Below are 17,803 nucleotides of genomic sequence, written 5' to 3'. Positions count from 1 at the left end.
GCCTCTACTACCCAGTTAAAATTCTGCCTTTTTTCTTTGCTGATCTCTGAATTCGTACCACCTGCAATTAAGTTAATACCTTATACTATTACTTAGTTATCTTCAGTCTTTAAATTTTAACTTATATATCTTTTGTAGTACTTATCTGGGAATACACCCTGTTCTTCACTATTTAATTTTCTCTCATTCTTTTCCCATGCAACTTTTATTTTGAAAAAAGTTCCAGCATAGGAAAGTTTAAATAATAATACAATGAATGCTTAGGTAACTATTTTCTAGATTCATTGATTGTTATTATTTTGCCACAGTTGTCTCTTTTTCCCATATAGACAAATGTATGCGTATATGTATTCTAATTTTATGTGTATTGTCTTTTTTTCCTCCAAACTACCTGTCATTTGAAAGTAGGTAACAGATATCATGACACTTCACTGCTAAATACTTCAATACATGTCTCTTACATAAAAGAATGTTCTCTCTCTCTTTATTTTAAGTTGTGTGCCTCACTTTTTTTTTTAAAGGTTTTATTTATACAAGAACCGTGGTACAGGCCAGATGGACGGGGAGGGTGAGAGGATTCACCAGAGACTGAGTGGGGAACAGAACAGGCAGACTGACTAAAATACACTGCTGAGGGGAGCAGCGGGTGAGACAGGAGAGGTCTGCTCGCCATGTGGGTTGCTCCGAGGCCGGTGGGGATCGAACCCACACTGCAGAGGCTGCGGAAGGCTTCACAGAGCTACGCTTAACTGCCTGCTCCACCAGGGAGGCCCAAAAGGATGTTCTCTTAAATAATTACAATGCCATTGTCACACTTAAGAAATTTAACATCAATATAAATGTGGTAACTAATAATTTAGTTCTTTTTCACTTAATTGTCATATCTCTCTAGTTTCCTCTAGTCTAGCATAGTTCCCTTGCCTCTTTTCCTTTCATGGCATTTACATTTCTGGAGTCCAGGCCAGTTTTCTAGAATATTCTGCTATCTGGGTTTGTCTGATTGTCTCATAATTTGAATCAAGATTAAAAAATGTTTGATAGAGGGCCTCCCCGGTGGCGCAGCAGTTGAGCGCTGGGTTGCGAAGCTGCCCGCGGCCTCTGCAGCGCCGGTTCGATCCCCGGCTGCTCCCCGGCCACCGGAGGAGGGTCCCACATGGCGCGCGGACCTCTCCTGCCGCCCGCTGCTCCCCTCAGCAGTGTGCTTAGGTCCTTCTGCCTGCTCTGCTCCCCGCTCTGGCTCTGGTGAATTCTCTCACCCTCCCGCGCTTCTGACTGTACCCAGTGCATGTATAAACAAAACAAACAAACAAACAAATAAATAAATCATAAATAAATAAAAATACATGCCTCTTTAAAAAAAAAAATGTTTGATAGAAATACTACAGTGTAAAGTACTACCCCCCTCCAGTAATTAATGAGTCATTTGTAGGATCATATTTTGAGATTCTATATATATCCTGGACCCCAACAAACTTTTGTGCAATGGTTTTGACATCTCCTTTATCATTCTGTACTTTTCTTGTCAGTCCTTGTCTGTAGTGATCTGTGCCTCTTTCAAGATAGCATGAAAATCGATGTTTGAGATAGGAGGGGAGAGTAGTGACTCCAGTTCAGACATCAATTGTGTTTAGTGAATGACAAAGGCAAGGCTAGAATGTGAGGTTCCTGGTTCTCAATCCAGTGCTAAATCCAGCCTCTGGTTACTGACCCTTGATCAACAATACAAGACAAATACAAGACAAATATGTATTACTTCAAGTATAGCCTACATTTTTTGTAACTAGAGAGCAAATGTTCTTATTCTTTTGCACGCATTCCTTTATTTGCTTATTCAAAAGAGGCGGTCTCCCATATTCCTCAACTCCAGCCACATTAGAGTTCCAGCTCTCATCTTTCTGTCTGTCCTTCCTTTGGCTTATTACTTCCCCCCTCCCATTCACACCCCCCCCCCCCGTTTTTGGTAACCACCATTTTACCTTCTGTTACTATGAGTTCCATTTTATTTTTTTTAGAGTCCACATATATGTGAGATCATGCAATATTTGTCTTTGTGTGACTGGCTTGTTTTACTTAGCATCATGTCCTCTAGTTCATCCATGGTGTTGCAAATGGCAGAATTTTTTTTTTTTAAGGCAGACTAATATTCATTTGTGTGTATAAAACACTTTTTTTTTAAAAAAGATTTATTTATTTATGCATATAAGAGCTAGGGTACAGGCTAGAGATGCGGGGGTGGGAGGATTCACCAGAGACAGTGGGGAACAGAACAGGCAGAATGACCGAAGTACACTGCTGAGGGGAACAGCGGGTGAGGCGGGAGCGATCTGCTTCACCATGTGGGTTTCTCCCCAGCTGGCCAGGGATTGAACTCGTGCTGTAGAGGCTGCGGATTGCTTCATAGTGCAGTGCTTGCACCACCAGGGAGGCCCTGTAAAACACTTTTTTGATCCATTCATTTGTCAGTGAGCATTTGTTATTTCCATATCTTGACTGCTGTGAAAAATGCTGCAGTGTGTAGATATTTCTTCAAGAGCAATAAACCCAGAAGTGAGATTGCTGGATCATATGGTGGTTCTATTTTTATTTTAGGAAGTTCCATACTGTTTTCCATAATGGCTATACCAACTTAAATTCCCTCCAAGAATGCACAAGGGTTTCCTTTCCTCTGCTTCCTCACTAGCATTTGTTTTGACTTTTTGATGATTGCCATCCCAGTGAGCATGAGGTGAAGTCTCATAGGTTTGATTTGCGTTTCATAATGACTAGTGATGTTTAGCATCTTTTCATATACCTCTTGGCCATTTCTGTGTCTTCTTTGGAAAAATGTCTATTTGGGTCCTGTGTCCATTTTTAAAATTGAGGGATATATATTATGTGTGTGTGTGTATATTTATACATATACACACACCAATATATATATTGGTATATATATATATATATATAGGTATTGAGTTGCACAGATTCCTTACATATTTTGTATATTAACTTCTTATCGGATAGGTGATTGCAAATATTATCTCCCGTTCTGTAGTTGCTTTTTCATTTACTTGATTGTTTGCTATGAAGAAGCTTTTTATTTTAATGTAGTCTTACTTGTTTATTTTTGCTTTTGTTGCCTGTGCTTTTAGTGTCAATTCCAAAAAAAATCATTGCCAAGACCAGTGTCAAGGAGCCTTTCCCCTACTTCTCTTCTGTTTTATTAACTATTACGTGAGCTGAGTTGAGTTCTGCAGAGGAGGCCTTTATTTACCTTTGAGCTGAGTTAGAAGTGCTTTTTTGTTATTACAGAGCCCTCTTTGTACCTCATATATCAATGTGTGGCTCTTTCTTTTCTTTTGACAATTGTTTCAAATCATATTCTCCTCTACTGGATTGTGAGCTCATTGAGGTCAGGAATTTTGTTTAGCTTATTTCTGCACTTGCACTTAGACTTGGTCACTCCTTGTTTGCTTTATTAGTGAAACTATTTCAACTCTTTGACTATTGATGGCTTTACCGTAAAGTTGTGGTTGACAATCAGGTTTCCAAATCCTCTAAGTTCTGATTGCTTTCATAAATATTTGACATAATGTGCAAGGCAGTTTAGAAAAATATATATAGAGAAAGAAAGCTATTTCATATGTATCATGTAATTTCTCAAGGAATATAGGGGCTAACGTCCTAACTATAGTTATAAAAAAAGACAATGAGTGAATTGGTACTTTAGGGAATATTTTGAAATGCTTTAGCAATAAGAGGATTGGAGGTGTTCTCTGGGCAGTCTCACAGGACACCAAAGGGACAGAGCATTTCGGTGCATGGAACAACACTAGGAAAGGCATCAAATCAGAAATGTGTTTGGGAGAGTGTGCACAGTTGATTTGACTGACTGTTGGGATTCTTTGCCCTATAGTGAGTGCACACATTGGTTGTTCTTTGTGGCCCTGGGTCTTTGCCATTTTGCTTGGGGCAGTTTCTACTTTGGAGGACTTTTTAAAGCACTTGTGGAGCTGTAATACAGGCATCCTTGTTTAAGGGTTTATTCTTTACAGCTGCACAACTCCTCTGAGCCCAGATTCTCCACTCCTAGGCAAGATAGATTAAGCCTCAGGGGAAGTACATTAATAATTGAAAACCTGTGAGGTATTACTGCTTCATTGTGAATTTTCAGTATCTTCTGTAGCCTGAAAGAGTTACTTAACTACTTTGATTTACAACCAGGATAGGTCTTTGAGCACCATTGAGAAAGGGTTGGGGATTTGAATATGCTATTTATTTTCCAGCTCTTTACTTTTGAAATAAGGAGAAAACCCTGCAACATGCTGATAAAAGATGCCAACTTGGAGAAAATAAAGGATTAAAGACTTGCATTTATAATTTATTAGTGTCTGCTTTTTTCTTTGAAATATACTTTTCTTCTATTTTGAATAACTCTTCACCAAATGCCAGAACTTTTTGCCCAAAATAAATATGTGTTGGTGAAATAGTAAGTATGAACCATTAAATAGCTAATTTTTTCCCCCTTGTAACTACTGTACTGGCTTACCTTGAATGAATTTTTAGTTACGGACCTTGTTGCCATAAATTCCTAAGTCCAAGGTTTTGTAATCCCTTCTCTGGCATATAATTTAATCGTTTTCTTACTGCTTCATAGGTGCTATGATCCTTTTATAGTTTCCTGGGTTTTAAAAGAAACTATAAAAGGTTGAGTTTTATATTTAATAGCCGTGTTTCATAGTGCTGTAAAGCTGTGAATAAGTTCAGGCAGGCAGAAGCTTTTGATGTTGGATGCCTTTGTTTCTGTGTTTTGGAAAATGTATTACTCCACCATTTTACATTGTGATGGCCTTAGGTACTGGCTAGGCTTTTGAAAATATTTGGAAATACTTACAAAGAAGAAATGTAGAAAAACAATGAAAATACACAGGTGGAAACATTAGTCTCATAATTTTCTGTTATCTTTCAAAAGATCATTTATTTTTTGCAACATATACTGTATTTCTTATTGGTAAGACTATTGCTGTCCTGTGGGGCTGGGGCATATAGACAGGAATCAAACAGTCACACAGATAAACTTGCTGGTGTGGGATGTATGATGGAGAAGTGCCTGATGCCTTAGAGAATGTTGGCAGGTGGGAGGTGTGGGAAGGAAGCGACTTTTGAGTGACTTGAGATCTACAGATAAGTAGGAGTCAAATAGGGGAAATTTGGGTGTGGAGAAGAGAATATTACAGGGAGCTGTATCACAGTGTGAGGTAACATGTATATTCAAGGAACTCAATGAAAATTAGTGTGGCTGAAGCAGCATTTGTGTCCTGAGGGCAGGGCCTGGTGTAAGATGGGATTTTAGAAGTCAGCAGGGAGTATGCCAGGCCATACCGGTATTTCTTCTAAGAGCACTGATGTACCTTTGAAGTACTGGGGAAATTTCAGCATGACATGACTAGAGTTGCTGTTTTCTGGGTGGAAAACTTACTGCAGAGGAATGAGAAAAGATGTGGAAAGGCTGACTTTGGGGGCTGTCAGTCTGGTAAGAAGTGATGACAGCTGGGCTGCAGGAGATGTGTTTGGGTTGGAGAGAGGGTACTGATTCTGAAGATGCTGCAAAAGATAGTACTTTACCAAATCCCTATTTTATTGATGCTGAGAGAGAGGCAGAATATGGGGATATCCTCTCAAGTCGAGGCCCAAAGAGTCAAAAATCATGTGATTCGTAAGCAATACTGGACCCTGGACCTGAGGTTATGGATTTGACCTCATACCCACTTTAGTGGAACTCTTCCTTTTAAGGAGCAGAACCTTCAACGTGGAGAACGTAGGTATCCTCTGACCAACACCTCTCCAAGTAAAACATCCACCTCCTGTGCATTTGTTTTGGCAACACACTCCCCTCTGACAATGAGCATTGCTTGTTCAGGCTTCCTAGATATTTTAATCACTACCACTTTTGATTAGGAGACACATTCTATACCAAGAACAGGCCTATCAATAAAGGCACAGTTTGTCATTCAGCTTGATATTTATTGAGCCCATAACATCTTCCTGGCTCTGTTGTAGTGGTGGGAAGACCTAAAACATGTCCACTATAGAACAGTCTAGTAGGGGAGAAAAGACTCAAACCTGTAGGTACAGTGTGAAAACTCCTGTTGTGGGAATGCATGCGAGGTGCTGTGGGAGCCCCAAGGAAGGATTTCGGGTACTTAGTCCCAACTAAGTGCTGGTCATTTGGCTCATTGTGTGGTGATACAGTATGATGGTGGCGTGAGGCAGAGATGTCCAGAAAGTAGTCCTTCTATGGACTTGGTGTCTGTGAGACCTTTTAAGGTAAAAAGGAGTTTTTAAGTTACAAGGTTAAAGTGTCAGGTGGGTAAAGAACCTGGCTAAATGCCTTAAGCATTACTTGTAGAAATAATATGAAAAACAGAATCTTACCACATTGAACATACTTTTTCTCAATTAAGACCATTTAATTATTTTGTATGATATTAATGCTTTATCAGAAAGTTACTATTTTCCTTTGAAACCAATTTGGGAAACTGGCTATAATTTTAAAGGAACAATTTTTTTCTCTCAGTGAAATGACTATCAAGCAAGAGTTGATGAAACTTTTATCTTGAAGATGAAAGTCATTTAGTAGTTTGTTAGAACATATCTCTTCCTTTGAGATATACTCATACATCCCCCCACCTCCTGTATTTTAGCTCCTCCTGGGAACAGTGGGAAATTATTTCTTGTCAGCTCATGTCAATCTGTGGACTTTGCCATGCCACTTGCTTTTAGTGAGAACTTGCCAAACTGAATCTGCCTCTATTTTGCTGTGTTTTATGGGTATTCGTCTAGACTTTGGAGATATTAACTTTCATACTCTTTTTTTTTTAAGTGTTAGATGGACCTTTTCAAATAAACCTATTTGGGTTTATTAGCTCAGCCCTGGGGAGCTCTGGGGCTTGTCTTCTGAGGAACCTCAATGTTAGGGCAGCATAGTATTCCTGGCCCTCAGGTAGAAGGCCTTAGGGACATGGCCATGCGGGGGGGTCTCTGTGTATCAGTGCAGCTGTAACTAAAAAGTCATTCTACCTTAATTCTTGAACGAAAGACCTGTTCTATGCTAGACATATATAGAGTGTGCTATATATATATAAGGTCAGTATTGGCTCCAAATGTGGTTGATGTCACATCGGTTGGTTTATTATAGGAAAACTGGGAATTCCTACAGATGAGTGCAAAGGAGAAGAAAATATGATTTTGTTATGTCCTGACATAACTGTTCTCTTGAGTTCAATTTACTGAGTTTTAAAATGTCAGTATGGGGAAGGATAAGAAAAGGAAGCGGGCAGGGGAGAGAACATTCTGGACGATGGAGGAGGACTATGGGTCTTTACCACCCTGAGGGGAGAAATCCTCTCCTGTCAAAATATTAACGAGGATGTAAAACAACAACAAAAAATAGTGGGGAGGGGAGGCGAGGGAACCTTATGGATTATGGAACAGGATACGGGCTCCTTGGTGGTGGGTGTGATGTGGTAACATTTGTCTGAAGAGGTGTGAAGCTGTACCTCTGAGTCATAGGATCATATGCAGTGTTGTAAATCAGTGTTATCTCAAAAAAATAATAAAGTCGGTATCCCACCAGTGATTTTATGGGAGTTTATGGACACTGATGACATTTCTCGGAGAAGACTTAATGGGAAATAAAAATGTACAAAATGAAAAAATGCTGGTTTCAGGTTTTATTTACACTGTTACTTAAAACTTGTGTCCGAAATGGAAGAGTCCTCATGTAACAGGAACCATAACTCCATTTATTGAATATTTACTATATACCAGGTACTGTGTTAGCTAATTTTACTTGACAATATCCCAGTGAAGTAGATAGTATTATTCCCAATTTACAAGTGAGAAAACAAGCTCAGAAGGGCCAAGTCACTGCTCAAGTTCACCAGTAAGTGGCAGGTGGGAGTTGAATCTCAACTGCTCACAGACGCTTAACCACTGTGTTATTCTGTATGTAAAATTTCGGTTGTTCCCAATTTGGTTTTCATAAGTTCATAAATCAATTAAATATTTATAAGATAGGGCCTCCCCGGTGGCGCAGTGGTTGAGCGCTGGGTTGCGAAGCTGCCCGCGGCCTCTGCAGCGCCGGTTCGATCCCCGGCTGCTCCCCGGCCACCGGAGGAGGGTCCTGCATGGCGCGCAGACCTCTCCTGCCGCCCGCTGCGCCCCTCAGCAGTGTGCTTCGGTCCTTCTGCCTGCTCTGCTCCCCGCTCTGGCTCTGGTGAATTCTCTCACCCTCCTGCGCTTCTGACTGTACCCAGTGCTTGTATAAATAAATAAATAAATAAACAAACAAATAAATCTTTTAAAAATAAATAAATAAATATTTATAAGATAGCAAGGGATCGCACATCAACCAACCTTTAATGTCTCCTATGACATCTATTAAAAAGTGTTTATTGAGTCATCTGGATGCAAGGCACAAAGCTGCTCTCCTGGACAGTGCAAGGATGAGGACCAAATTCCTGTTGGTCCAGGAATTTGCAGCATTGTACAGCAGAAAAGGACATTGCCAATAGTTATTGGATAAGCTGGTGCTTTGAGATTGATAAAAGAACTACTTGTTAGGAACCACTCAGGGGAGGGGCACTTCAAGGAGAATTCAGCTTGTGAGGAGGACTTTGAAAGATGAATCAAGTTTCTGCTGGTAGAGATAAGGGTAGGACAGGCCAGTTCTGCTGGAGGGGTAAGTGTGGCCAAGGAATGGAGAGGAGACTTACTGGGGGTGGGGCAAGGATCTGGAAAGGTACCTGTCCGGAAATAAAATTTTTGAGTGCTAAGACAAGCAATTTGAACTTCATGCATTAGGTAATTATATCTTCATAAACAATTATTAGGCATTCTGTTAAGACCAATAAACTCATTCTTAGGGTTGTTTGACTTTTCTGCTCACTAAAGACAGCTGGCTTTTTTGATATCCTTGGGAGTAAGCACTAACTGAAGAAAATGACCTTTTTTTTTTTTTTTTTTTAAAGATATTAACTAATTTCTCTGTTTAAATTTGAGGCAGGCTAGGTGCCATCCAGTAATGAACCTGGCATTTTGAACTGTATTAGATTAATAGGCTGCTCACTTTGGCACTGCTTTTTTTGCTTTTCTGTAATAAATCCCTAACTTGCTATTTAGAAAACAATATTAAATAGCAGTTGCTCTGGGGGAGAAAGTTGGAGGTATTGAACGGCGTGATATTTTAGAAGTCTGCTTTTCATTTTTTCTCCTTATGTTGAATTATTTGGAATTCTTTTGTACAGTTGATTTCAAAGGGCAATATTGTATGGAAAGTAAAGGAACTAAAATGAACAGAGTGAATTCGGATGGTTGTTGGCATGGCCTCACTTTCAGACTATTCTTCCTCCTGTACAGACTGTTGGGTCTGAATGGTCTGTTCTGGATTCTAGGAATTTGTTCGGTTTGTACAGCTTGGACTTAGTGCTTTGGTTTATGATACCTATTTCAGGTTGTTGCTTTTAAAACCATTTTCTTAGCTGATAGCCAGAATTCTATGTGTACTTTCAAAGACAGACATGGTTATCCTGGTTTTGGAAGTTTTGAGTGAGTTCATTTTATTGTGTGATAATAAAATGCCACATTTACCAAAATACATACATATGAAAGTGAACCAGGTATGCTACTTCTGTTCAGGAGGTATTCTGTAGCTTTTTGTAGAAGAGTATCTGGTGGTGCTGATAAATCAGGACACAACAGTTTGTACCTGGTATCTATATCTGGTATAGTTCATGTATCTTACACTCTCACCCTGGTTATTAATGAAATGATGTCATTGTCTCATCTCAGTAACACTTTGAGCATTGGCTGACTTGAATCCTGGTTCCTCTGCTTCATAGCTGTGACATTGGACAAGTTAATGTAGCTTATCTGTAAGCCCAGGTTTTCATCTTTAAAATGAGAGTAGTTAAGTCTTCTAGGGTTGTGAGAGTTTAAATGAACTAGCCATGTGAAGAGCTCAGCTCAGTGCCTGACACATAAGTGCTCAGTAAAAGAGTTAAAGCAAAAACACAAAAAACAACCCTGTGTTTTATTTAAAACTTTTGTATATTGAGAGTTTCATCACCACTTTCCAGTTTTAATGTGCCTACTATTGTGTACAGGGGCACATTGTGCAGATCGGGACTGAAAGGTTATTGGAGGAACAGTAACTCCTGTATTGTGAACTCTCTTTTGGTTGTTGTTGCATTAATGCATAATGTCATTGCAATAAAACAACCAATATTTAACTATTGAAAGCAACACCACTTGTTTTTCTTCTACCACAAAAAGATAAAACTGCTGTTAAAAAGTTGACATCATTTTCTTCCAGTGCATATTTATCTTTTACTTATTTTAACATAATTAAGATTGTAGTGTTATATGTCTCCCCCCTCCATATTAAGTGTGTCTTAAACTCAACATAATTTTAAATGGCTACACAGAAGCATCCCACCAGATGTACCAGACCCTTCTTAGTCTCCCTGTTCTTTTTCCATCAAATAATGTAACCCTAAAACAAATAATGTAACCCTTGAATAATTTGATCTTGATGTTTTCACTGATATTTAAATGTTTATGATGAGCCAGGAAACCCCTCTCATTTATGAGAAGCAGCTGAGAATATGAAAAGAAAGAGAATGTAATTATATTTCAGGATTAACTATATTTTTGGTAATACTGAACCTATCTCCCCTGTAATTCACTTTGAGCACATCTGGTAAATGGATATTTTACATTTTTACCAAGAAAACATTAATGAAATGTTTTTCTTCCTGTTAAATGGAGATGTTTACATTGCTTTTAGCTCGTGGATGTAATGCAGTGTGACTAGTTTAGCATTTTAGTTGTGAAATTAAGTGGTAAAATTCAGTGTTTATCCGGGTTTGAGGGGATAGGCACTCACTGCTGGTGGGAATTGACACATCCTTTCCGATAAACATTTTTAGTGGGATTCTTATGATTATTATTCTAGTCATTTCTCCTGAGGACATGTTCTAACTTAGACATGTTCTAACTTATATACAAAGACAGTTATCAAAATATTTATTATTCATACCAGAAAAATATCGGAAATAATTCAAATGTTCAATAAGCATTATCCAAAGCATGATTAATATAATATGGGAAAATTCTTTTTTTTTTTTTTTTTTTAAAGAGGCATGCTTTATTTATTTGTTTGTTTATACAAGCACTGGGTACAGTCAGAAGCGCGGGAGGGTGAGAGAATTCACCAGAGCCAGAGCGGGGAGCAGAGCAGGCAGAAGGACCGAAGCACACTGCTGAGGGGAGCAGCGGGCGGCAGGAGAGGTCTGCGCGCCATGTGGGACCCTCCTCTGGTGGCCGGGGAGCAGCCGGGGATCGAACTGGCGCCGCAGAGGCCGCGGGCAGCTTCGCAACCCAGCGCTCAACCGCTGCGCCACTGGGGAGGCCCAATATGGGAAAATTCTTAAAACATGATGTATATTATTACAATTTTATACCAAATTTTGTAATAATCAAAATGTTTACAGAGAAAAAACTAAAATTTTTAGAAAGAAATAAAGTGTTTTAAAAATTTTCCAAAATTTCTTCAATGAGCTTTTATTCTATAACCAGAAAGAAGTAAACAAACAGTAGTATAAAAATAAGAATTTTGAATGAACGGACCTAAAGTGTTTCACTTCAGATGGCCAGGGTTTTAATATATAGATCATAATGCATTACATTTAATGGAAAAATTATTTGGTGACCTTTAATAATGTTTACCTTTATCTTGGAGCCAGTCGTAAAAAATGAAATATTTCATGTAGGTAAATTTCCACGTTTAGATGGGCATAATGATGTCCTGAGAGCCTGCATCTGAAATCAAATCGCAAATCAGTTTTAAGTGAACTCTAAACTTCTTTGATGATAACTTTGGCACAGTTTCATCAGCTCTATGAAAATACTTCTACATTGCTTGTAAATGATATGAGCAAGTGAAATGGGAGGAGGAGTAAGTAAGTAGTTCCAAAAGGGGAAACCTTTTTCAAATGGGGGGAATCCTCTCTGTCTTTGATGCCCACTCCCCAGCCCCCCACCACACACACACATTACCACCCCACCCCACCCCCTTTCCCTGGCCTGGCTGGAATGCACAGTAACATTTAGTCATCTCTTCCCTTTGACTCGTTCTCTTGGTTAAAGTTCAGATAGCCATCTAGTGGAAAGAAGACTCTTTAAGAATGACTTCCCTCTAGACATCCAATCTCATGTTTGTTCAGTTGGCTTGTCCAAACAATTTTTCTGTGTTTTCACCAGAGTAGGATCAACTTAGCATGAAGATTAAAGCTGTTCTCCATCTGCTTTATCTGCCGTTCTTAATTAGAACCTGATGACAGGAATCAACTTTGATTCAAGGCTGATTGTTCCCGGAGAATCTCATTATTATTGTAGGAATTTTTTCTTTCTTTTTAACCACATTGATTCTGAGCATCTATATGACAGAAATGTAGGTGGAAAAAAGAGAAATTCGTTTCTTCATTTAAACATTTAGGTGGCGCCTTGCTCAGCTATATACCGTGGGGCTCATCAAAGTGTCTTTAAGCCTGGTAGTGGTGTTAAAGCTTGCACAGAAATAATGCACAAATATAAATGATAAGTGCTCAGAGACAGAAAAATTAAGCAAATGGACCAGTGTTTGTAAGTTTTACTGTTACTTTAGGATACATGAAGAGGCAAATGTTTGCATATCAATCCTCTAGGGAAGTAATGAACTTTCAGGTGAAAGTTCAAACTTTCAGGTGAAAGTTCAAACATTCTACAATTGTTTTTCGAGCCTGCCTTCAAGAAGCTTTTTGTCTGCCAACTGCAATGACATGATATTTTATTTGTATGAAATAAAGTAATATTAAAAGTTAAAGAAAGGGGGCCTCCCTGGTGGTGCAAGGGGTTAAGTCTCAGCACTGTGAAGCTATCATCAGCCACTGCAGCATGAGTTTGATCCCCGGCCAGGGAGCTGACACACATGGCACAGCAGAACTCTCTTGTCTCGCCTGCTGCTCCCCTCAGCAGTGTATTTCAGCAGATGCATCTGTTCTGGTCCCCACTTTCTCTGGTGAGTCCTCTCATTCCCCACCCCCACACCTCTGGCCTGTACCCCTGCTCTTGTATGAATAAATAAATATTTTTTAAAAAGTTAAAGAAATATCCAGTTAGTTGGATTTAACTAGAGGTTCTTTAATGGAGAAATTGAGTGTCATTGTGGGGTCAGCTTTCCTGTAACTAATTAACTAGCAGTTAGAGCTAGTTAAGTGGACACACTACCAAGTCCAAGGGGTGGTGTCATATATTGATGGTAGAAAAAAACGAGCTTTGGCGCTGCTCTTGGCTAGCTCTGAGTCTTGTTATTTTGTTAAGATTTACTGCACCTTTCTGTTTCAGTTTCCTCATCTTCAAAACACCTCATGGGAGTCTAGTGAGGATTAAATGAGATATCCATAAAGCACCGGACACCTAGCTCTCAATAAATCTCTTCTTCCCTACCTGGGCTTGCGCAGAGAGCCAGCCATTAAAGCATGGAGAGTCAGAAATGCCCTCAAACATTTTTTTCCCTCTCAGAGTGAACCCTTTATGCTTCAATTGGTTTCTATTTATTTAATATAATCACAGATGTTTAAAGAGCAGAGAGTTTATACTTAATAAAATCACTACTGTTTAATACACATTCAATGATCTCCAGGTCTGGGGAAGTGACAGGTGGCAGCCCCATTTCCCAGCTGCAGTGGCCTCCGTCCCAGGGCGTCATCCCTTTAGACTGTTTTCATAACTGATACTTGCTGTTTCACTCAAAATTGAACTCGTTAAAATCTCAGTGATTTCTTCACCGAAGATTGCCAGTAGATGACGTTTAATCCCCCATCGCGTCTGCTTCCCTCTTTTAAAGCTGTTTGTCTAAAGTCTTGAGTCAGCTTTTTAATCCTTATCAGTGTTTGGCCTTTCTGTACCCTATCTCTGTGAATCCTTTTTGGGAGAGTTAAATTCCATCTGATGCAAATTATGATTTCAAAGAGAAATCTTACCTTCTTTGAAAATAAGACCAAATGATTTCCAGAAGTCACTTATTTAAGAATGAAAACAACAAGCTAAAAGCCCAGCATTCAAGAAGTTGTGGTGTTGCTGGAACATTCTTAAGCTTCAAGGTCTGTGTTCTGTTTCAGGCAAGAGTGAGCAGTAGTACCTACACGTAAGATAAAAGAGAGAGCTTTTATCACAGTCGAGGATCCTCATGTTAATCAGGATCTCACCAGCAAAGCTATAGAGGTGATATTCTTCCTATTTTGGGAATTTCATGATGATTGGCGTTTGGGTTTACTTGAGGCTTATGGAGCCGTATTTTCTTGTGTTTCATTAAATTCTGCTGTCTTTTCGACTACAGATTTCATACTTGTCCCAGGTTTGCTCCTGCTCAGCCTTAAAGTATGGTTTGTGATTTCTATATTTGCTTAAGTTGGAAAAATCTGGAACAAATAAAGTAGAATGTTTTCTGAAAAATTGGAAGGGATTTAGATAATGGCTTTTGGTGGAGGGGGTGGGAGGTGGATTAGTTTTAAGTTTAGAATTTTGCCACTCTTCATGCTAACATAGAAGAGAGTTTTCTTGAGACTGCCTGATCCTGTAGATTTAGTAAACTCAGTATTACAGATACTAATTGTGTACCTGCTACCTGTACGGTGTAATAAATAGGTAGATGGATAATGCACAGTTCCTTCAAGGAATTTGTTACAGAATTAGAGGTTAGGAGTAAAGGGCTCTGGGATAAGCCCTGAGCACAAAGTGCTGGGAGTCAGGTGGGAAGGAGAAAAGTGCCCAGGAGGAGGGTTAGGTCAGAGCACTGGGACTGAATATGAGCAGTGCCTGGGGGGGTGCTCACACCTGTAGGCAGTCAGGTGGGGCCACTGGACTACTTGAGGTCTCCCCCTTTTCAAAAACAGCTCATGGAGGTATAATTTCTGTACCAGACAACCCCCGACTGGAAGTGTCAGTGGCATTTAAAGTATAATTACAGACCTGTGCCACTACCACATTCCACCCACACCCCACTATGTCGGTCCTGCTTTTGCCTCCAGCCCCAGGCAACCACTGATCTGCTTTCTCTCTAGATTGCCTTTTCTGTAAGTGGCATCATATAATGTGATACTATGGTGTATACTAGGAAATATGTATATTCGGTCTCTCTTGTGCCATCAAACACAGGGCAGGTTCACTGTCGATTCGGTCGGACGGGTAAAGCGAGTCCCCGAGGCCTCGATAGATTTGACAGGCCTTCACTGCTGGAGCAGGTACACGGGCACGCCAGGCAGGGAGGCGGGCGCGGCGCAGGAGGCTGGTAAGCTTCCCAGCCCCGGTGAATCTTTGCGCTTTCTCTGGCCTTTCCCTGGCGTTCTTCGTCTCGTGGTCTCGCGTCAGAGTGGGCCTCTGGAAGTTGCAGTCCGGTCTCAGGGGCGCTGCCCTTCTAGCCTTCGCCTCCAGGCGCAGGTGTGAGCATTGACGCATGCGCACTCCCAGCGCTCGCCCGCCCAGGTGTGCCCAGTCAGAGGCGCGCGTGGGTGTGAGCATTGACGCATGCGCACTCCCAGCGCTCGCCCGCCCAGGTGTGCCCAGTCAGAGGCGCGCGTGGGTGTGAGCATTGACGCATGCGCACTCCCAGCGCTCGCCCGCCCAGGTGTGCCCAGTCAGAGGCGCGCGTGGGTGTGAGCATTGACGCATGCGCACTCCCAGCGCTCGCCCGCCCAGGTGTGCCCAGTCAGAGGCGCGCGTGGCCGCGCTCAACGCTCCTCAGCCCGGGCGTCCAGGGCGGCGGGGCAGAACAGCCTGATTCTTAACTCCATTTACCCGCTAGTCTGCATCCGCGCTTCTGGCACAGAGTCCCTGAAGTCCTTTCAGGTCCCTGAGTGACGAGCGTGATGAAGGTGTCTTGGTATTCCCGACCGCACCTGAGTTTGTGCTCATCGCGCGACTCCTGGAAAGCGCGTTCGTTGGACGCGAGCCGGTCGCCAGGCGGGCCAGCGCCACGGTTGGCGGGTGAGACTCACCCCCACGCCCCACTCGCCGGCAGGGAAGGGAGCGGCGACTGGGCTCGCACACCAGTGGCCGAAGGAACGTCACGCCTTGGTAATGAAGCCGCTGCGAGGACCCGAGGGCTGGGTCGGAGAAGCTCCCGCTGGTGAGCCAGAGCATCCCCGCGTGCTGCGGTGCCGCGCCCCGGCCTCCACGGGCCTCGCCCAAGGTACCTCTTCATCTGTTGGTTTTTACCCTTTTAGCCGTTGTAATACACCCGTCTTCGGCGAGTACACCGCCTCCTGTGAGCCCTGCTCACAAATTAATGGAACCCGAGGAGGGGGCCTTGGGGCCTTCTTCTGAACAGATGTAAACATAACCAGTTGGGTTGTGAGATTTTTACAAAAATGAATTATACAATAGTTGTTCTAAAAAATCGAAGTTTTTTTCTAGTTGGTATAATGTATGGTACACATTTTTCTATGTGCACACACATGATTCTACAACAATTCACTTAACTTACGAATTTTTAGATTCTTGTTAGTATAACAATGCTCATATGTTTGTTTGCCTTACCAACACAGACTAGTCATCATTAACATTTTTGCCTATTTGATAAGTGAAAAATAGCTCATTTTTATACTTCACACCTTAGTGAAACTGAACATATTTCTTGTTTTTACTGACCATTTCTGAACTGCCTGTTGCTTTGCTTGTTGTTCTTGTTTTTCTTGGGTTTTTGTGTTTTTTTTTTTGTTTTCTTTTTGGTGTGTGTCTCTTATAATTGACAGGAGATCTTTGTATGTTACAGACATTAACTTACATCATGCGTATTTGTAGATTGCATTATTCTTTTTGGTGATTTTTCTCAGAAGTCGTATGTTTTAGTGTAGTCATATCTGCCAGCTTTTGTGTTGGGATTGCACTTCGAAAAGGTTTCTATGCTTTCACGTTTTAGGTGTGATGGTCTTCTCAGTGATCCTTAATCAGTGGCACCTCAGAATAGGTTAGGGCAGTTTTTCAGAACGTACTCTAATTTGGTAGATCAGGTGTGGGGTCCAAATCTGTGTTTTGTTTTCGTCGAGCTTCTCTGATGATTCTAATATAAAATCCTGGATAGAAAAATCACTGTTCTCTATGTAAAGCAGGTTTTTTTTTTTTTTTTTTTTGGGAGGGGGCGGGGGACGAATGTAGTGCTGTCATTTCTACCTATGTTCACAGGATTCTGTAACCGGTCTGGACTGAGGATATTTCATGCACTTGATATACTGAATAGTTGCTGAAGACTGTAATCTGAAAATAGTTTCCTGATCTTGAACCACATGTGTTAACACCCAAAACTATTGGCTATATTTTATTGACTGTAAAAGGCACAATTTTTTTTTTGTTTTACATTTTAACATTTATGAAAATCTGGATGACAATGTGCCATATTTTATTTGGCAGCGCTTTATTTCTTAGTTGTCATAAGGTAATGGGGCATCTTAAAATAGCCTTAGATTCAGTGAAATATAGATAATCTATTTTCACTTCTATATCTAAAACACACCAGTAAATTTTTTCTATATTAGTATTTATGCTCTTGAGAGGTCTCAGATTAATCTTTTTAAACTGTGCTTCTGGTTCAGTCATTACTTTATGCAGTAAGTTTTGATAGCAAATAACTGACAAAGTCCAGACTTCTAAGCATGGCATTTCAGACCTTTTGAGTGAAATACTAGTTTACTTTTCTAAGCTTCTTTTACTTTTCTTCACATAATGTCAA

At 40.7% G+C, this 17,803-nt stretch overlaps 1 protein-coding gene and 1 long non-coding RNA gene across 8 annotated transcripts in view; one reads left to right on the top strand and one right to left on the bottom strand.

Moving 5' to 3' along the window:
* The window catches only part of CNNM2 (cyclin and CBS domain divalent metal cation transport mediator 2), a 145,111-nt gene that overhangs the window by 17,022 nt on the left and 110,286 nt on the right, over window positions 1-17,803 (top strand). The gene's annotated exons all lie outside the window — the stretch shown is intronic.
* The window catches only part of LOC119233393 (uncharacterized), a 76,013-nt gene continuing 69,896 nt past the window's right edge, over window positions 11,687-17,803 (bottom strand). Inside the window, exons 4-5 of the long non-coding RNA XR_005122386.2 lie at window positions 14,061-14,218; window positions 11,687-11,859 (exon numbers count right to left, since the gene is read on the bottom strand). This is a non-coding gene — a long non-coding RNA (uncharacterized LOC119233393). The remainder of the gene's footprint in view (window positions 11,860-14,060; window positions 14,219-17,803) is intronic.

This window comes from Talpa occidentalis, unplaced genomic scaffold (assembly GCF_014898055.3).
Source record: "Talpa occidentalis isolate TD23 unplaced genomic scaffold, MPIMG_talOcc4v2.1 talOcc4.8, whole genome shotgun sequence".
In the NCBI taxonomy this organism is placed as follows: Eukaryota; Metazoa; Chordata; class Mammalia; order Eulipotyphla; family Talpidae; genus Talpa; species Talpa occidentalis.
Note: the sequence above shows the minus strand (reverse complement) of the source record. Positions and strands in the feature narration are given on the sequence as shown.